Source organism: Dromiciops gliroides, chromosome 6 (genome assembly GCF_019393635.1).
Source record: "Dromiciops gliroides isolate mDroGli1 chromosome 6, mDroGli1.pri, whole genome shotgun sequence".
Lineage (NCBI taxonomy): Eukaryota > Metazoa > Chordata > Mammalia > Microbiotheria > Microbiotheriidae > Dromiciops > Dromiciops gliroides.
The window spans coordinates 269,428,236-269,450,704 of record NC_057866.1 but is presented as its reverse complement, the minus strand read 5'-3'; the positions used below and the strand labels follow the sequence as shown (position 1 = coordinate 269,450,704).

At 38.2% G+C, this 22,469-nt stretch overlaps 1 non-coding gene across 1 annotated transcript; it reads left to right on the top strand.

Moving 5' to 3' along the window:
• The first annotated feature begins 21,618 nt into the window (after positions 1-21,618).
• On the top strand, positions 21,619-21,721 carry LOC122733122. The gene has a single exon (XR_006353720.1). It is a non-coding gene; the product is annotated as a U6 spliceosomal RNA (small nuclear RNA).
• Positions 21,722-22,469: the final 748 nt, after the last annotated feature.

The window sequence follows — 22,469 nt, the reverse complement described above, 5'->3', positions numbered from 1 at the left end:
GACACCCGTGTCACCAGATTTCTGAGTATATGGAAGTGTAAGGTGGAAGAAGACTGCAAAGGTAAGAGGGGCCAGATTAGAAAAGCCAAGTTAAGGATTTTATATTTGAGCCAGGAGGTGATAGGGATTGACTGGAATTTATTGAATAGAGAGATTTCAGGATCAGACCAGTGCTCTAGGAACATCATTTTGTTTGTCTGTGTGGAAATTTATTTTGATTTGGGGACCCTACCTTTAGGCTGAGATTAGAAAGCCTTAGGCCCTCAGGGTCTCTCCCCCTCCTCCTCAGCTTCAGCTGAAAGAAAAAGCTCTGTGGGCTATACAAGACGCCAGGTCAGACAGCTGGGGGGGAAAAAAAGCCCCAGCTCCCTCTGACCTGAGCAGAGCTATCCAAAGATCCTGGATAGCCTGTGCTGAAGCACGTGAAATCTGGGGAGTGCTCACTTCCCCCCCAAAAAAAAAAACCAGCTGCAGCTCTGGCAGGTGGATTAGCTTGGTCTGTGGGGGTGAAGGAAGCCCCGAGATTTGAGTGGAGAAGAAAAGGGAAATATAGACCTGGGAGTTAGCTAGGAGAGAGGAAGGAGACGGACTAGATAAAGAAGGACAGACTAGAGGACAGGCTGAGGACGGACTAGATAGACAAGACTCAAGGGTTTGGACAGACAAGAAGAGGTCAAGAGGCGGCTGAGGAGACGGCAAAGATTGGAGACTAGAGACGGGGCTACAAGGACGCAGGAGAAGACGAGAAGGACTAGGAGCAGGCAAAAGAGAGGCCGAAGGGCAAACTGACAGAGCAGACAGACAGAAGGTTACAGGCCTTAATACAAACCAGGGAAAGTGTAACGTGCCCTGAGGCCAGAGGCGGCTAAGGCCCTTATTGTATTCAAGAAGTTCTTCAAGACGCAGCAGGTGGGAAAGAGATGCAGTGGAAAGAGACCGCAAGAAAGCAGTCAGGTTGTACACTTTATTTCCCTGTATTCCTAATTTTCAATAGTATCTCATAAATAAAGTCTGCTTTGATTATTTAGTTAAGAGCCTTCTTAATCTTTAGTCTATCAGTTTGGGATCAGTGTGGTGGAACTTTATCAACTGCCCACATTAAATTAAACACAGTCAGATAGCCAAATAGTCACAAGTCCCAGATTAGTCCTCCAGTCAGCTTTAGCCCCCCAAATTAGGCTAGTCAATTCAAAAATATTCTAACATTTGAATGGCAACCACGAAGGGATTTATGGCCCAATGATAATTTTTCTAAACTTATCATTTTTCATAAATCCAATTATATATAATTTTTCCAGGATAGTTATAGTTATGAATAATTAATTTTTTGTACATCTATTTTTGCGGGACAATAAGGGTTAAGTGACCTGTCCAGGGTCACCCAACTAGTAATTGTCAAGTGTCTGAGGTCGGATTTGAACTCAGGTCCTCCTGAACCCAGGACCATTGCTTTACCCAATGTACCATCTAGACGCCCCCCCCCCCCAGAAACATAATTTTGACAATTGAGTGGAGGATGCACTGTAGTGGGGAAACATTTGGGCATGAAGGACAAGCATCAGGCTATCGCAATAAGCTAGATGATAAGGGATGAAGACCTGAGCTAGGGTCATGGCAGTGTCAGAGGAGAGGAAGAATTTTCAAGAGATGTTGCAAAATTAGAAATGACAGGATTTGACAACTGATTGTGTATGGATGTGGTTAGAGAAGGTGAGGAGTCACAAAGGATAAAAGTTATAAGCCTGGGAAACTGGAAGTATGGTGGCAGCCTTGACGGTAATAGAGATGTTCAGAAGCTTTTTGAGAAAAGATAATGAGTCCAGTTTTGGACGTGTTGAGTCTAAGATGTCTATGAGACATCTAGTTGAAAATATACTTAATAGACTTTTATAGCCTTTAATAGAAGGAATGTAAATGTTTTATCTTTGAGTTCAAAAAAGTTACCTTCACAAGTATAAGATGGAGATCGTGTGCTTTGGCAGTCATCTATCTGAAAAGATCTGGTTTAGTGGTTGTTTGCTAGCTTAATATGTTTGTTATGTAATATATCACATGACCCCAAATTAATGCAATCATCATTTCATTAAGAAAAGCTTAATTTCTCTAAAGAGGGAAGTGATAGTTCCATTTTATGCTGCCCTCATCAGATCACATATGGAGTATTGTGTCCTATATATATTAGCTAGGGAATATATACAGGAACATTGGGGCCTCTAGCCCTCTTGGAATATAAATTGAAAGAACTTGAAACCTTCAGCCTGGAGAAAACATTTTGTTGAGATGACTGCTATCTTTAAGTATCCAAAGAGCTATCTTGTGGAATGGATGTCCTTCTTGGTCACAAATGGAAGAATTAAGAGATAATGAAAAGTATAAGTTGCAACAAGGCATACTGTGGTTCAAGGAAAACAAAAACCTTCTGACCACTGGAATCATCCAATATTTGAGTGGACTCCTTTGTGGGGAGAGGTAGCAAGAACCCCATCACTGGAGTTTCCAAATGAAAGTGTGTTGTAGAGGCAACTCTTATTCAGGCAACTCTGAGAGTATGTGATTCTCTAATGATGTGGGTAAGGAAACTTCCTGCCACATAAAACATTCTTCTGGTTGGTCCACATTAGGGGAGATAGTTGGATTCCATATTTTCAACATATCTTGATGAAAAAGTGAGCCAATGGATGATTGTAAAGATAAAAGTTGGAAAGCACTGCAATTTTAGAGGTTTTTAAAAATATGATATGATGGGATCTTTGGCTTTGAAGATGATTGTAACTCTGCAACCATAGGGGAATACTCAATGGTTTTTGGTCATTTTATTCTTTAAGACCTTAATCTTGGGGGCGGCTAGGTGGCACAGTGGATAAAGCACCGGCCCTGGATTCAGGAGTACCTGAGCTCAAATCCGGCCTCAGACACTTGACACTTACTAGCTGTGTGACCCTGGGCAAGTCACTTAACCCCCATTGCCCCGCAAAAACAAAAAAAGAAAACAAAACAAAACAAAAAGACTTTAATCTTCTTAATGGCAAAAACTGTGTTTCATGTAAACTTTGCATTTCTCCTGACAACCAGCATGTACCTCTGTATCCATTGGCATAATTGACCTATGATTTCAATTGGATCTTTCTCATACATTATAGATTGTACAGGAAAAATAAAATAGAAGGCAGTGGGACCTACTAAAGGAGGGGCCAAGTTTGGTGAGTGTGACTGTAGGCAAATTGCTTAACCTCTCAAGGTCCCAGGAAAGCCTCTAAGACTCGAAATTATAAGCATGTTACTGATATGAATATATAGATGGAAATTTTTATCCTAGGGGTTCCCTATTGTTAGATGAATGAGTGTAGAGTGACAAGGATTTTGTATCAGGGGCCTAAATATAGAGGGTATTAAAAGCAATTGCAGAAGCATAGACCCAGAACTCATACCCTATTTTGTAAGAAGAATTATCATTTTTTAAATAGTAGCTATTAGAGGGGTTATTATTATTATTGGCTGCAATACAGGTGAATTCCTTTCCATTCCAGCCTTCCTCCAATTGCACTAACCTTCACAATACTGGTGACTACACGCAGGGGGGCTAGGGACAGGGCTTAAGAAATTGATATGAGGGAATATCTCCAGACATTGCCTTGGGTGTTGGTTGTACTACCACTGAAATTATAGGTCTGGGCGATAGATAGATAGATAGATAGATAGATAGATAGATAGATAGATAGATAGATAGATAGATAGATAGATAGAGATAGACAGACAAAAATAATGTATAGATAAACAAATATATATAGTTGTTAAAGCTAATTTTTTTCTGAATTCATGGGTAGAGTGATAGACTTGGGGTCAGAAAGACCTTGGTTCAAGTCACAAATCCACCGATTACTAGCCACGTGACCCTGGTAAAATCATCTCATTTCACTTAGATTTAGTTTTCTCCCCTATAAGATTCAGATGTTAAAATAAATGGTCTCTAAATTCTCCCTTAGCTCTGAAATCATGATTTTATGATCTTTGCCCAAGACTTGATAATTTTTGCTAATAATTTAAAAACCAACTTAGATCATGGGTAGTTAAGGAACCATCATATTTCTCATACTCCTTAGCCTGAGGAATTGATTTTGGACCTCTGAGAACATGCTGAAGGAAATAATATAACAAAAGCCAGGAGGCATTTCAACAGACTTCATAGTATGAAAACAACAGCTGGATGTGCCTGTTGCCACTTGAAAAAAAAAATATATATATATAAAACAGTGAATGAACAAAAGATGTTGGATAGTTGGAGGTGAAGTCATCCTGTTGCCAGGGTATGTTATGTCTGTGTCTCTCATTTGCATAGGTTCCTTCCCAGGGCACCTCAGAGAAGACAAAGGAGTACTCTATGGCAGAATAGGCTGATAGGGTGCCAACGTTGACATGAGACCATGAAAGAATTGTCATGGACAAAAGCTTCTCTTTTGCAATATAAGGGAAACGGGTTAGAACAGAGAGAAGACATGTAAAAAAGTCAGGCATTTACATTGCACTCTTTGGAAGAATGGAATTTCTTCACATTCCTGGTCACTGACTCATACTTTGCCTTTGAATGAACTGTGAAGTGGAGCAGTATTTTTGAGACCCAGGTCTTGCCTATGATGCTTATGTAGCTATGTGCACTGTGCATTGTAGTCTCATTCACAAAACTGGTTTAAGAGAGAACTTTTAAAATTATTTCTATGGGATGAAATTTCTAAATTCAAAATACTTTTATGATTTATAACACAGAATTACAGAATTTTAGCATTGGATTAGACGTCAGAGATCTTAGAGTCCCAATGTACATGACTCCTCTGTAATTGCCTTAAAAATGGTCATCTCCAATATGGTTTGTTTGAAGGCCTGTAGTGAAGAGAAATCTACAAAGTTCGAGGAAGCCTACTCTACTTGTAGATAATTTGAATTGTTTGGAATCAAGTGGGTGGAACCAAAAAAGTGAAATTATATTCTCTATATAATTTTCCCAAAGAGGGAAATTGGGTAACTAGGCTGGAAATGATGGGAACCTGGTGTATATGTAGGGAAGTGACTAGTCTTTTCTACAACTTGTGATGGAGAAGAGGAAATCCAGACAAAATTTCAAATTTTCCCTATAGTTGGGAAATTAGATTTTGATGGATTCAGAAGGAGAATAGGTAGCATTCTATCCACAAGCAAGCATTCCTTGCCCTAAACATGTAGCTTAGGAGTGGTAGAAACTCTTAAGGATGAAATTCTGAAGACACAAAGAAAAAATTCCAAATAGGGGAAAAATTGGGATTAATATGAAGAGATCAACATGGATACCCAGGGAATTCAGAAGAAAAAGAAGATGAGGAAGAAGAGGCGTTGACAGAGGAGAGCAGTAGTGAACATAGAAGCAACGACAGTTAATAGAAGATATATTAAAAAAAACAACAACAACAACAACAACATTCCAGGAGTCCTAAAGCTCAGAATGAACTAATAACTGCTAGAGAATGCTAACAAAGATATGGGTTTGTTTTTTTTTTTTTTACATTTTAAAGACATTTTGAGAAAAGGGGAGATTCAAAGAGGAATGGAAACTCAACTTGGGATAGATTAGAATATAACCAACTACAGAGATAAGGCAGAATTTCTCGATTATTATTTTACTTCTGATTTCTCTGCCAAGGAGAATGACCTTTGCACTGGTAATAATGATAGAACAAAAATGACTAACATGCAGTTGATGCCAAAAATAAGTATGGAGCTAGTAGGAGATCACGTAGCCACCCTTGGTGAATTTAAGTCACTTGCTGTAGATGGATTAGACCCTTAAGTATTGAAAGAACAGGAAGGTGTGATTACTGTTAGTAATATTTGAAAGTTCATGGAAAATGGGATAGGTATCATGCATTTTGGACAACTTAAGGGGTCATCTTTCTGAGTTCAAATCTAGCCTCAGGCAGTTATTAGTTGTGTAACCCCAGGCAAGTCACTTAACCCTGGTTGCTTCAGTTTCCTCATCTATAAAGTGAGCTGGAGAAGTAAATCATGAACCATTCCAGATCTTTGCAAAGAAAACCCCAAATGGGTCATAAAGATTTGAACAAAACTGAAAGTGACTGAACAACAGTTACTTGCATTTGGAGAAGGAAAAATGTAGTCCTGATTTTTTTTTTAAAAAAGGTATGTATGAAGGGCAGCTAGGTGGCACAGTGGATAGAGCACTGGCCCTGGAGTCAGGAGTACCTCAGTTCGAATCCAACCTCAGACACTTAACACTTACTAGCTGTGTAACCCTGGGCAAGTCACTTAACCCCAATTGCCTCACTAAAAAAAAAAAAAAAAAGGTATGTATGTATGGTGTGTGTGAGGGGGATTGTCTACAAACTAGAGGTCAATAAGCTTTATTTTGAATCTAGGAAAAAATCTGGAAAGAGATAGTTATTGAACATCTAGACATATACTAATTGATTACAGGGAACCAATGTGGCCTTATCAGGAAATGGTCATTATAGACTCAAATTATTTTCTTTTCTGACAGGGTAAACTAATTGATAAGGGAAAGGTTATAGATACAATTTACCTAGATTACAGTAAAACTTTGAATAAAGTATTATTATTATATTTACACTGATAATATTTTCACAGAGACAAAGGAGATGTGTTGACTAGAAGATAATGCAATTAGATTTAGAGCTGGTTGAATGCTTGGACTCAGAATAGTCCTTAATGATTCAGTGAGAACATTTCATGAGGTCTCCAGTAGAGTACCTCAAGGTCTCTGATAATAATTTTATCAATGATTTGAATAAAATATAGATTACATTCTCATTATTTTTCTTTTTTTGTGGGGCAATGAGGGGAAAGTGACTTGTCAAGAGGCACACAGCTATTAAGTGTCAAGTGTCCGAGGCCAGATTTGAACCCAAGACCTCCTGAATCCAGGGACGGTGCTTTATCCACTGTGCCACCTAGCTGCCCCATTCTCATTATTTTTCAGATGACTAAACTAATTATCTTTATGTCCAAACTCTGTACCTTTCTACCTTTCCCTCTTTATTACACTTTTGCAATGACTCTGATCTACTTGCTATTTCTTACATACAACACTCCATTTCCCAACTCTGGGAATTTTTATTGGTTATCTTCCTTTCCTAGAGTACTTTCCCTTCTTACTTTTGACTTCTGACTTCCTTCAAACATTGACTAAAACCCTACCTTGAGTTCTATTTAATGTTAATCATTTTCCTCTGAGATTATCTCCAATTATATATAACTTATTTATACAAAGTTATTTATTTGCATGTTGTATTCTCTACTAAGATTGTGGACTCCTTCAGGGCAGAGGCTGTTTTTGTCTTTCTTTGTAATTTCAGAGCTTAGCAGTATGCCTGGCATATACAGTATGTACCTATTAAATGTTTATTGACTTGATTTAACAAAGATAGTAGGTATGACGAATACCCTGGAAGATAAAGTGAAGATTCAGAAAGATTTTGACAGGCTAGAGCATTGCATTGAATCTACAAAGATAAAATGCAAAAGGTTAAAAAAAACCATGTTCTCAAGTATGGGATAGGGGACTAATAGCTAGAGGGTTTTTTTCCCATAAAAAAGATAAAATGTTTTTAGTGGACCACAAGGTGAGTCAGCATGCATGATCAGTAAGCCAGAAAAAGCTAATCTGATCATAGGTGGTACTGAGCAGTAATGAGATGATAGTTTATCTATAATGTCTCCTAACTAGATCAGATTCATGTCATCAGTTCTAGGTGCCATATTTTAAGAAGGACATTGATAAGCTAAAGAGTGTTCAGAGGATGTCCACCTGGATGGTTAAGAATCTTTAACCTATGATGTTTAAAAATGGATTGAAGAAGGGATGCTACCTCTTATCCAGCCCCTGTTAGGATTGATCCCTCCCCCCCTTCCCAGTCCTCCTCAGGGCAGTCCTCCCAATAAAGCTTCTGCCCGTGGAAAAAAAAATGGATTGAAGAAATGAGTAGTATATAGCCTGGAGAAGAGAAGACATGAGATGTTTCAAAATATTCAAGAATCTGTCACATGGAAGAAAGATTAAACAAGCGATGGGTTGAAGTTGCTAAGAGCAGAATTTGATCTTCATGTCAGAGATAAAAAAGAAAACAAAACACCTAAACATTCTGACAATTAGAGTTAAGTAAAAATGAAACGAGTCACTTCAAGAGGTGGCAGGTTCACTTTACTTGGAGGTCTTCAAGCAGACAATGGATGACTTTTAGTCTAATAACTTATAATGGTGATTTCTTTTTAGCATGAGTTGTAGTACATTGCTGTTGTGGTCATTTCCATTGCCCAAATTCTGTGATATTGGAATTCAAACACAGTCAAAAAGGAGAAAGGCACTCAGTATTGTGGATGAGAGTTTGCTGATGTCATGTTGACTTGGGTTCATAGCCTTCTGATATTTACTGCCTGTATGGCCATGTAAAATCCCTTAACCTCTCAGTGCTTTAAGGAGCTCTACAAGGCTTTAAGTTACAGACAATTGTTAATTTATTGTAAGGGTCAAACTTCACTTATTTTAATGAAGTTAATGATCCAAATTCCCACACGACTCCTACATGTGAAAGGATTTCAAATGTACCATGATTCTTAACTTCCATCCATTCCTTCTACTTCAACCCCCTGGGGTCAAGTAGCAGAACGAGCCTATTTCCTCTTCCACCTGGCAATCCTCGGATATTTGAATTCAGATCAATTGTTTCTCATCAGACTTCTCTCCTCTGGGCTAAACATCTCCAATTCCTTCAACCCACTGCTATGGGATATAGACTTAGGACACTTCCCCATTCTCGTAGCCTAGATTTTTGTCAGGAAATTCAGCTCAGTGGCCTACTTGACTGCTGTGTCACTTGTCTTTTTTTAAAACTGAAATTAAGACATTTACCCTTTTCCAATCCTGTGACAGATTTGCTATTCCCCATGGTCTTTCAGACTCTTGACAATTACTCATTAATCACATTAGTTTTTTTAGTCCCTTAAACTGTGGTTCATGAAGTGTAGCTAGGTGCTTTCTTACTAAATCCCAACTTTCCTTGGATTTTAACTCCTTGTTATCCATTTTGTTCTATCAATTCCTTGTCCAAAGATCTCAGGTTCAGAGACTTGGAACTGTAAGGTACTTTAGAAAACATTTATTCAAATTCCCACATTCTAGAGATAGAAAAAGAATACTAAAGGGGAAGTGACTTGACAAAAGTCACATAGCTATTAAATAACAGAGCTCAGATTTGACCACAGGTCCTCAGACTACAAATTCAACCTACTTTCCACTATCACATGCTGCCTCTGTCATTTCCCTAGATACTGAAAATTGAAATAAAATAAGATTCAATGAGTTCTACTATCTTCCTCTTTTCTATCACAATTATCCTTTGTACCCTGGATCAAGATCCTTTCTCTCTCTTGATCCTCTTCTCTTCCCTAGCATTGTTTCAAAGAACTCCGTGTCTTGATATCCATTCATTCTGATGTATAGTGTTCCTTTTATTCTTCTTTGATTGTTAGACCTTCAAGGGCCAGGAATATGGCTCATAAATTCTTTGTATCACCAGAAGCTAAGACAGTGTCCCTGTAAATAGAGAGCACAACCAATGTGTGTTAGTGATGCCATAAATAGAGAGGTGGGGAGCGGCATTTTAAAATTTTCTCTTTGCACCACTCCACCGTGGAGCCACCATGAGCATATCTTCAACAGCCTTGTACTTGGCTGAATGGCAAACATTAGATAATTGAATTTTGATAAGTGCTGGTTTGGAGAGGGTACCAACATGGAAATAAATGCATGTGGAAACTAGCCTCTTGGTCCCTGTCTGATTCATGAGCTCTGGCAAATCATAGGCATTTTCTCACTGTCTTTGGGTTTAACACTCCTCCACAAAAGTGCCTGCAAGGCTTTTGTGGATGTTTTCAGAGGCCAACTTGTAATTTGGCTTCCAGGATGCAAGAATGTTCAAATAGATCCTTCCAGTAGCTGTCTATTTTACCACAGGTTTCCGACTTTGTGCTGAAGCCTTGGAAAAGCCTCATGCTGGAGGAGACAATGGGCATAGCACTGCTCCAGCAAGCCATCACAGACTGCTCTTGAACAGAAAGCACATTCCAATTTCACCACAAACATGAATACTGGAAGAAGAAAAGGAATTATAGAAAAGATGCCTCTGATGGCATGGCCTTGTATGAACTCATTGAAACTTGCCTAGAAATGTGGAGCCAGGTTAGCTCTGGAACTCATTCATCCCTTGAAGCTTGGGAATTGAATGAGTCGGTGTCTTAGTGGTTTTGGTGAGAGAATGCACATCCCAAACAACTCCACGCTCTTAGATCTGAGAGACAAGAGAGCACACTGTTTAGTAATTCTGAATATTTGCAATCAATATTATTGTGGTTATTATGGAAGAGAGAATTTGGTGAATTGACTTTGTAGGAGTTTCTTCACCCCGGAGGGCCCAATGCCAACAAATTCAATGAGCCAGCTTTCATCTCCATTCCATAACAACTACAATGATATTGATTGAAAATGTTCACATTATAAAGGAGAGGGGCTGGATCTGAAATTCCATTAGTATAGAGACTCTCGGGTGAGAACATTTTCTATAAATTCTTTGAAACTAATAGGTTTGGAGTGTTGCCTAGAACACCGAGGAGCTCCAGTTTGCCCAGGTTCACATAGATATCACATATTATTGGCAGGATATGAACTCAGGCCCTCCTAGACTTTCAGGCTGGTCCTCTATCCACTCCATGATTCTAACCTTTCTTGTTATGCAGATTTAGTCCCCCTCCTGCCATTGGCAGGTTTGGTGGTCCCTCTGAAGAACTCTATATATTTGCTATATATTTGAAGGAACGTAGGAAAACTGATTAGCTGAGAGAACTCTGAGCTTTCCAAAGTATATACTGTACAAGTGAGCAAGAGAGACTTTGGAGAGACTGGACAAGTGGAGTTTGAGAGAGACGAGCTAAGAGAGAAGGGATAAACTTTGGAAGGCCTAATCAGAGTTCTACAGAAATTTGGAAGTTGTGTGCATATTTGTACCTTGTTAGAATAGAGAATATGGTTAGGGGCAAAGTGGTTAACTGAAATTTAAACAAATTGAATAGCTCAGTGGTCCTAGTCTTTCATCAATTGTTAGATCTCTAAGCTAGATAATTTTTTTGTTAATTATCACTATCAATGATATTTTGTAAGTCCTCTGAAAAAGAGGAGAAAAGACTCCATGTTCATATCCATTGGCACCAGACTGAGTTATTTTTTTACTGTTCTACAAGGGTTATTGTTGTTGTTCAGTCATGTCTGACTCCTCATAACCCCATTTAGGGTTTTCTTGGCAGAAAAATACTGAAGTGGGCTTGCCTTTTCTTTTTTCCAGTTCATTTTACAGATGAGGAAACTGAGGGAAATAGGGTAAAGTGACTTGCCCGGAGTCACACAGCTACTAAGTGTCTGAGGCTAAATTTGAACTCAGGAAGATGAGTTTTCCAGACTTCAGGCCTGGCATTCTAACCACTTTGTCACCTAGCTTCCCAATAAGCGTACCCAAGGCTAAACATGTTTTCTCTCTCCCCACCCCAATTTAAAAAAAACAGAGGTGGACCACAATGGAGGAGAGGGTGGGAGGTAAAGACAAGATCCTACCCAAAGGTGGTTAAGGTAGGGTGAATGAAGAAGGCGAAAACAGTTAGTACAAGCCAGCCAACTTGAAGTACACAGTACAAATGCACCTGCTTTTATATATAAGATGATGAAGGTTCAGAGAGCCAAGTTATTTGCTTAGAGTCACAAAGTTAGTAAATAAATTCACTCAATTTTCAGTTCAAGCATCTTCTCATAATAACCCTACTATATCCTGGACACATCCTTGGGTCTCTTCGTTCTGATAATTGAGCATTTGCCTTATGTTGTCAGGGTCCAGACTTCCAAGCCACTTCCTATCAGCCTCCTCACATCTTCTTCCTTTCACTCCCCCAACCTCTAGTATGCTTTTATGGATTGTCTTCTCCCATTAGAATGTAAAGTTGTTGAGGACAGGGCTTGTCTTTCTTACTTATATTTGCATTGTCAGCATTGAGTACAATGCTTTGTGAAAAGTAAGTGCTTACCAAATGATGTATGTGTGTATGCATGCATGTATTAGCATTTTTCTTTTCTTTTCTTTTTTCTTTTCCTCCCCTCCCCTCCCCTCCCCTCCCCTCTCCTCTCCTCTCCTTTCTTCCTCTCTCTCTTCCTTTCTATCTAGTGGAGATCTACTTTGACTTTCTTTTAGGAGATGAGCATTTCTAATGCCCCATTTGAAAGTTATGACTCTATTCTGCATTGATATATTAAAATAAAACTCATTCAGAATAGACCCAACTTTAATCAGAAATGCAATGCTACCCCTTCCTTGTACTATGGAATTCATAAGAATCAGAAGAACAGGCACAGACTCACCTAGTGAAGTTTATCACAACTTTATTTTTAAAGAATCTCAGCAGCTCCGCCACTCAGTGGGGCCCAGGGTGGGTGATAGATTCGAAAAACCTAATCTGGCCACCCATTAAATGATAACTCAAGGGCTTATGCTACTGAGTCTGTCAAAAGGACTCATTGCTTCTTCCAAATAACCCAGATTCTGTGTAGAATCAGGGCAAAGAGGTATTTTAGACACTAAGATGCCTATTTTGGGTGGAGGTCCCTCTTGTGGAGTGGTGAAGTTTGGCCTGAGGCCCTGACATAGACTGGTCTAGTTCATCTCTTTCCAGCATCCAAAGGGGTGATCCATGGGGATTTCTTCATTGGTTTGGGTGGGCAATGATTAAAACAAAGTATGACTTTTAAGTTAATAGAAAGGCAGTCTGATTTCCCAGGTTGATCTATTGTATTATACACTGGTCAGAAGCTTTTAAATTATCCTTCCCTGTATCTATTTCTATGCCACCAGGTTGCAAACATCATGACATTTAATCATCATTTCATGAGATAGTAGGATCTGTGGCAGGAGATGTAGCCTTGTTGAGGGTTCAGGGAAGGAAGACACTATGCTAGTCATACATCACCCCCAGGCTTCATGTTAATCCCATTTCCCAACTGTCAAATTCTTTAACTTATCCCTCTTTTGACAGTCACAGAAAATGGAAACCCTAAATAGATGAATAGATGAGTAAATGAATGAATGTGGTCATCTCCTGAAGATATAAATCATTTCAATTACTGATCATCAATTGTTTTGTTTTATTCTTTAGGGAGACAGTATTACAATGTAAAGAGTTCTCCACTTGGCCTCACAAGACCTGGGTTCAAAACTCAGGGATGTCAACTGCCATGGTGACCTTGGACAAGTAATTTCACTTCATTGAATTTCAGTTTCTTTCAAATGAAGAAGTGTGGCTAGATGAGATTTAAAGAAACTTCCCACCTTATAGCCATAATCCCAAAGACCTTATTTTCCAACAAATTTTAGTTTTATGAACTCAAAAAGTCCAAGAAGAAAATTCATCCTGAAACTTTCATATGCATTCTAAATAGCACAATCATCTTTGTTTGTATTAGCATTATAATGAAAGTACAAGGGGAAGCTAGGTGGCACAGTGGATAAAGCACTGGATCTGAATTCAGGAGGACCTGAGTTCAGATCTAGCCTCAAACACTTGACACTTATTAGCTATTTGACCCTGGGCAAGTCACAAACAAACAAAAAAGTACATCCAAGAACCAGCTTAATGACTTAAAAGGACTATAAAGAATGAAAGTTTATTGTTTTATGCCCAATCTTTCAATTGTTGATGTTTCAACCTATAAACCATTTTGTCTTTCTCTACATATATGTGTACATATGTCAATGTCAATCACTCATTAGATTGTAAAGTCTTTGAGGGAAGTGCTGCTGTTTTGTTTTTCTCCTTGAATCCTCAGGGTCTATTATAGTGCCTTGCACTTTAATGTGGTAGGGGCTTTAGTAAATACTTGTTTAATTAAATTTCAGAGGGAACTCGGTTTTTATCATTTCTTTTGCTAAAGAATTTGAAGCTTTGTGTTGAGGGTTGTCATGTATAAAATGAAAAAGACATACTGTATGCATAAAATCTTTTTTTCTTCTAATACTTCCAAGACAAAAAAAATTAAGCAAAGCATTCTTTGTGAATGCTTTTTGTTAAACAATTCCAAGAAATTCCTAGCTCAGTCTTTGGAGTGAATGTGGATCTTGAAATATAAAGAACTTTCCCACTAGAAGCCAGAGGATGAAGCTGTGGTCTTTAACATTATGAATTTTCCCTGCCTAAGTCAGAGTTCTGGGGGCAAAAGGCATTTTAAGGAGTTGGAGGGCCACAGCTATTCTGACACAAAAAATTGTCTATGCCATTATTGCCTCCCTGAGCTAGTTAGGCAAACACTGACCAGGCAGCAGCTTTCCTGATGTGTATAGTGAGTTTAGGAGGGACAGTGCTGTCAACCACAGGGAGTAATTGAAGAATGAAAGCTGCCCTGGGGAGGTACGCATCAAGCAGATGGCTCTAATTGGGAGCCATACTGTGATAGCTGACAAGAGAAATTCTACTCTCTTGACATTTGAAAGATACCAGAAATACCAGAAAGCACATTCCGCAATTACTTGAAGGTTTTTATATTGGGCTAGTCCAATTCTTTCTGCTCCCCAGCCCCCATTTCCATCCCTTAGAAGCTTATGAACCCCCATAGACTTACTGATAGTTTAATCTTGGAAGAGTTTGAATAAAACCCCAGTCAGAAGGAATGAGAAAGAGTTAGAGGAGCTAACTACATACATAGGGAAATTAAGTAATAGGAGAGATTCTGGTTACCACATATGTAAAATACAAATATCTCACTTTTAAAACACAGTTCAATTATACTAGATATTTTATTCTTAGATTATTTTCTCAAAGTCCAATTAAAGCATTCATGGTATAAATAATGTTTAAAAGACATTGGGAGGGGGCAGCTAGGTGACACAGTGGGTAAAGCACTGGCCCTGCATTCAGGAGGACCTGAGTTCAAATCTGGACTCAGACACTTGACACTTACTAGCTGTGTGACCCTTGGCAAGTCACTTAACCCCAATTGCCTCACCAAAAAAAAAATAATAAAAGACATTGGGAGGCTGTAAAAAAGAATGAGATTGTCACCAATTTTACTGGTACAGCTAGATTAAAAGGACAGATGAAAACTATTTATCAGTACATTGATGCATGCATGGTATCCAGCTAAGCTCAATTGCCATCATTCAGGAGAGCAATCTCAATGGAGCAAAAGCGATAAGGACTTACCAATACTATACCATCATCAGCCACTGACCAAGCAAACAAGACAGCCAGCTGAAACAGAGAGGTACTTGAAAAGTAGGAGATAGTATAAGCTACCTCATCCTCTCAGGCCCTGGTGGAAGCAGCCAACAAGGAGAAAAGTATCATTTATCCTCTCTTTCCCATTCTCCAGACTCCATCCCAGGTCAGCAGTTTTTCCTCCATCTTGAACCAACTACCATTGCCCATTTAGCAAGTCTAGTCATTAAGATATGGTTTTAGAAACTGCCTCTATTAGCATTGTAGCCTTCCCTGACTCCCACTCTCACATTTTTAAGACCCATAGCCAAAGACTTTGAAAAGAAAGTTCTTGGAATCTCTGATGTTTAAAATTTCAATTGTGTGATCACCTTAAATTAAAAAGCTTCAGTACCAGTCTTTGGGCATTAAACATTTATTAAAAGCATACAGGTATTCACATGGAGTTCAAAAAGTTCAGAAAAAAAAGCCTACCTAGTCTAGAGTTCCAGCCTGGCCTGGTTCCTCCTCAAGTCCTCCACCTGCTTCAACAACGAACTCACTCACAAACTGATTGTGGAAGCTTTTTATAGGCCTGGAACAGAGGTGGTCCTTACACACTGCTTCAAGCTGATTGGTTGGTTGGTTCCAAATCCATTGTTTGGTGTCTTCCAAAACCATTGTTTCACTGAACTTGAAGGTGTTCTCAAGTTAAGTTCACAGTCTAGCTTCTGAGAATAATACCTTCTTAAGGGCTGGCCAGGTGTGATTACAATCTAGTTAACTTTGAAGTAGGCTAATCAGCAGTCAATCACTTTCACTTGATTCAATCAGTTTAGATTAATCTCCAGGTGGGTCTTTGAGTATCTGCTAAATCCCATTATTTTATCACACATCAAAACCATTGGCACTGACAAATTGGTCAATATCAGAAGCAGATAAGGTTTTATTAATAGAAATGGCTCTAAAAAGATTATCCTTGATTCAAATACGTACTTCAGTTGGTCTGTACTTCTTGCCGTCAGGACCACCAGACTTTACCATGTGCCTAAGGACCATTGTACCTTTCTGTTTTCTCTGCCACTTAACTTTATAGAGCACTGAGCTTTTCCACCTGCCCAACACATGAACTCTCCTATAAGAGTGTTTTTCTCTATTAGAATGTGACAATATTCATGATGGAAAATATTGTCCACATCCAGGAAAAAGAACTATGGATTCTGAATGCAGATTGAACCATTCTGTTTCTATGTTTGTTTTTGTTTTTGTTTTACAAGGGTTTTCCATTTTGTTCTGATTCTTCTTTCACAATGTGACTAATGCAGAAATATGTTTAATGTGATTGTGCCTATATAACCTATATCAGATTTCTTTCTGTCTTGGGGGGGGGAGGGAGAAAAATTTGGAAGTAAAAAGTTTATGAAAACAAATGTTGAAAACCATCTTTACATGTAACTAGAAAATAATAAAATACTTTTATGATAAAAAAGAATGTGAGATTTTTGAAAATAAGCACTGTGTTGCTTTGCTATTTGTATACCCAGTGCTTAGCATATAACAATCACCTAAGAAATGTATTTTCATTCTTTCATCATGGTAGTATTGTTGTGCTAAGCTTTATCCAATTTTGCTGACTTAGACAAAGTAAATCTTCAAGTGGAGAAAAGTTTAAAAAGAAACTTTTAGAACTAAAGGTAAGCCTCCTCAAAAGTCATAAGAATAAGACACCAGGGCTGAATTTAGATTTGGCAATATTTGCTTCATAGAATAAGTTTATTAAGATCTCCTTTTCCTTGTTTTTGCAAACAATTTATATATTAGGATAAATTTCACTTTGAATATTTGATAGCTTTCACTAGTAAATCCATCTGGTTTTGCTTTTTGTCCCCCCACCTGAATGAATTTCTTTCCTTTTGAATGGGTTATTCATTTTCCCTAGTCTATTAATCTTGGTTTTTTTTATATTTTTTAAAATTCTTTAATTCCAGTAATACCACTACTAGGTCTGTATCCTGAAGATATCATAAAAAATGTAAAAGGGGGGCAGCTAGGTGGCACAATGGATAGAGCACTGGCCCTGGATTCAGGAGGACCTGAGTTCAAATCTGGCCTTAGACATTTGACACTTACTTGTTGTGTGACCCTGGGCAAGTCACTTAACCCCCAACTGCCTCACCAAAAACAAAGGGAAAAGGACCCACATGTATAAAAATATTTATAGCAGCTCCCTTTGTGGTGGCAAAGAATTGGAAATTGAAGGAATGTCCATCAATTGGGGAATGGCTGAACAAGTTGTGGTATACAAATGTAATGGAATACTATTGTGCTGTAAGAAATGATGAGCAGGCAGATTTCAGAAAAACCTGGAAAGACTTAAATGAACTGATGCTGAGTGAAGTTAGCAGAACCAGGACAACATTGTACACAGAAACAGCAACTTTGTTTGGATGATCAACGTTGATAGATAGCTCTTCTCAGCAATGCAATGATCTAAGACAATTCCAAAGAATTCATAACGGAAAATGTTCTCCACATCTAGAAAAAAACCTGTGGATTCTGAATGCAGATTTTACTATACTGTTTCTACTTTTTTTTGTTTGTTTTTAGAAGTTTTTACCTTTTGTTCTGATTCTTCTTTCACAACATTACTAATGCAGAAATATGTTTAATGTGATTTTACATATATAACTCAGCAAATTGCTTTCTTTCTGGGCAAGGGGGAAGGGAAGGGAGGTAGGGAGAAAAAATTGGAATTAAAAATCCTATGAAAACAAATGTTGAAAATTATCTTTACATGTAACTGAAAAATAATTAAATGCTTCTATGATTTAAAAAAGTAATTGATTTCACTTGTTATAAAGTCTTTTTGTATACAATTGGGCAAAATAGTTTCCAAATCAAAAGAATTAATAGAAAATAGTTCCTAATAATTTTTATTCATTTTTTAAATGCTGCAAATTCTTTTTCTTTGTTCTTTTTGATACTGACATTTTTCCTTCTCTTAAAATAGTCTCCATTTAAGTTTGAGCTTTTTCTTCAAAGACTTTTTATTGATATAATTTGAAGCATGCTGTGTTCAGTAAAGGATTATTTACTCACTCTTCAGCATTTTTATGAATATTTTATTCCTAGGAAACGTTCAATTCCCACCCCACACTTCATTTCCTGCCATGTGTCCTATTCCCCAACACATATCACCTCAGCCTCTCGGGAGAGGAGGGACATTAAGCTCATTAAACTTAGCTGGGTTCCTATATAGCATTAGTTAGTCAGTCAATAAACATTTGTTAAATACCTACTATGTTCCAGGCACTCTGCTAAGAATTTGAAATACAAATATAAAAAAGAAAGATATTCTCTGCTCTCAAAGACCTTACAATCTAATGGAGGGAAAATGCAGCAAAAGAGACTAAAAAGTGTGGAGTAAGGAACTTGGCATAGGGACATGATGGAGATCTCTCAAGAAGTCCAAAGGAATTAAAAGTAGTGGGAAATGAAGAGTTGTACTAAGTCCAAAGCCTACTTCATGGCTTAGTGCCTCCATCCCTAAGGCCTTGCTTTCCACGGCTTTGCTGCTGAGCTGGCTATAGCATTGCCATATCAACATCAGCGTTTCTCACAGATTGGAGACTCCATTTTCTCTACTTAGAATGGAAAAAGGAAGAAGGAAAGGCCACAATACCAGACCTGTTTCTCAGGGCAAAATGGCCAGAGTAGAGGGAAAGGCAGCCCTTAGGCCTTCCCTCTCTTTTCACATTGTGTCACCTGCTATGAATAAAAGAGTCTTTCATCTGCAGACATGAATGCAGGAAAAGTCCCAACTTCGCTGTCAGGCAGTTTGAAAGTCACAGATAGTTCTGCCTATGAAGCCAATGGGGAATAAAAATAGTCCTCCCAACCATAAGGCGGGCCAACACAAAGAGTCTACTCTTTCTCCAGTCCTCCAGCTTCTGAGAAGTTAATCCCTTAGTATTGTCTATCTGAGTAGTGGCATTTTAGGTCTTCTGAGCATATGCCAAACTCCCATTACCATCTACCCTATTTGAAAAATTTACTGTCTGCAGAAATGAGGCAAGGGTGCATTTTGAACACAATGTCCACATTTCTAATCTAGAACAGTTGTCTGTGCCTTCTGCGAAGCCATAAGTATTGTCCTTTCACTTGTTTTCATAGCACCAAAGAAGAAAGATTCCCAAAGCAGTCCATGTGGGATGATCTTATCTGGTCCCACACCTGAAGAGCAAATCAGTTAGCCCCAAAAGCTAAGCTTTGCAGATTCAACAAGCAAAGAACATAACACCAAATTCACCAGATTGTTGCATATTTAGTACTCGATGGGTGTCTGGCTTGATGTTCCAATGGCATTCCTCAACCCTCAAGCAAAAAGACAAGACAGAAAAAGGTAAACGCCAAGAAATTTGTTTTCTGTCTCAGAAAGAAACATGGTTCCCTATGGATTTAGGACTGGGGCTCAAGTAGGCATTGTCTATCACTCTCAAATGTGAAAATGGTCCTGAGTAAAAACTTTTCCTTTATTCCCTCAGTGAATAAAACCACTCACCTTGCATCTACATTATCTAACCGTCCCTTTCTATACAAGGCACACCAGAATTCTGCAGGGCTCCCAGTACAAAAGCTGATCCCCTAAGAAGTCCAGGCAAATTTTGTCTGGGTCCATACTCCAAAGTGCACCAGTTGCTTGCAATAGATCCTGGCCATTGCAAGGATAAACCATATATAATTACCAACTCATACCAACAGGAAAAATGGACTCAGAGAAATAGCAAAGTGAATATTTGGGATTTCTTGGAACACAGATACTTTTCCTTGTGAAGTTACAAGGTATATGGCTCTCATAATAAGGTAAACAGTCCAGATCTCTTTATTTTCATTTATTTGTTTGTTTGTTTATTTATTTATTTTTGGTGAGGCAATTGGGGTTAAGTGACTTCCCTAGGGTCACACAGCTAGTACATGTCAAGTGTCTGAGGTGGTATTTGAACTCAGGTCTTCCTGACCCCAGGGTCGGTGCTCTATCCACTGCGCCACCTGGCTGCCCCAAACCCAGATCTCTTTAAATGAAAAAGAAAAAAATAACATTTTCAACTATGCACTAGCATCCTGGTGATATAAACTCTAAATTTCTCATATTAGATTCAGAGAAAATACTCATGCAAGATTTAGTAACACAACAACTATTAGTATCTAAACCATCAAGGAATCAATAAATGCAGAGTTTACAAAATTACTTCAATGGAATTAACTTGTGAGAGACACACTGGAAAAATCATTTTAGTCTATATTGTTATTGTTATCATTATTGTTTTGTTGTTATATTATTGTTGTGATTATCATTATTTTGCCAATTTCTATAGGATTTGGAAAACTACTGTATCCAAACTTAAATGACCAAGTAGAGAATTTCTTCAGGAGTACCCACAGATGTGGATTTGTTCTGGCACTATTTCATCATAGCCAGGCCTCTTACATTTACCTCTATAGGGTTCTCTAGTACCTAGAATGAATAGGGTGATGGGGTCTTCTCTCCCACTGGCTTAAACCTCCACCAATTGTGTTTCCACCACCACCATCCCCGAAATTTTAAGGGCCTTGGGACTATTGGATTAGCTTTTACAAAGGGATATTTACTTCAAATATATAGCAAGAACAAACATACACATATTTCCCCCAAAGCCTCAGGGGTATATACCCATCCTCTCATACTTTCTCTGTCTCTGGGGAAGAGAGGAGGATTAGGTACATAGTTTTGTTAAATTCCTGCATAGCATTAATCCCAACAAGTTCAAGGCCAAAAGTATGCTGGCTTAGTGTCCCTGTTGCTGGACTCATTCTCCAGGGCTTCATTGCTGGGGTAGCTAGAAAACCAGTCTAGATTCTAGTACCCCCATACCTCGAGTTCCTAGATTAGATACTGCACAATATGTAGGCTTTATTTAGAAGGTTTACCCTGGAAAATAAAATAGTGTGATAGAGGAAAGAAGTGGTTAAGAAGTGCTATGAAAGAAAGAATTACAAAGACTATCACTAGATATAAAATCTTATCCAAGAAACAAACTACCCCAAAATTAAAATGGATTGTAAATAAGTTAGTGATCCCAGAAGACAATTAGAAATTTCAAAATAAATTAAAAATACATATTAAAATGATTTTTAAAAATTCAAAAAATAGAAGAAAATTTAATATAACAAATCAAAATATCTGATCTGAAAAATACATATTACTAAAGAATCATGGGCTCCCTGATAGCCATAACCAAAAAGAACTACAATTACTTCTTCACTGAATTGAATCTTGCCAGCAAATATTTAACAAGAGTCTTTACTTCAGTGCACAGATAATAAAAATGGAACTACACAGAGATTAGCATGGCCTCTGTGCAAGGATACCATGCAAATTTGTAAAGCATGACATATTAAAAACAAAAGAAAATTAAGGCAGAAAAAATATAGTTAATACTGTCCAGCAGTCTACTACAAGGCTGAGCAGGCTGGAAATGAATTTATCATTTCATTGGTGAAGGGAATTTCCCATGTGGAAACTTTCCATCAATGTAGATTAGCATCTTTAAAAACCACACAAAATCTTGCATTCTTAGTTGCCAATCCAGGGATGCCAGGGCAGTTAGGTGTCACAGTGGATAGAGTTCTGGGTCTGGAGTCATGAAGACTCATCTCCTGAGTTTTAGTTTGGCTGCTTGACCGTATACAAGTCATTTAACCTTGTTTGTCCCAGTTTCATCATCTATAAAATGATTTGGAGAAGGCAACGGTGAACAAATCCAGCATCTTTGCCAAGGAAACCTCAAGAGGAGTCATAAAGAGTTGGACATGACCAAAAAAAAAAAATCTTAGTTGCCTGGATCATTAAGAGATTAAATGACGTACCAAGGGCCACTCAGCAAGGTCTATCAGAGGCATGTTCAACCCAGTTTTACTCACTCTGAGGCCAGATCTTCTCACCTATGCCTTTGGATGTCTCTATACATAGTAGGAACACAATAAATATCTCAGAAATGAATGCCCTGATATGGCATCACTCTCTGTCTCTGTCTCTGTCTCTGTCTTTGTCAGTTTATCTGTCTCTCTCAGGACCTTCAATTTCTTCATGGAGAGAAGTGGGGAGAAAGATACTTGTATCAACTACCTCCTTGGGGTGTAAAGAATGA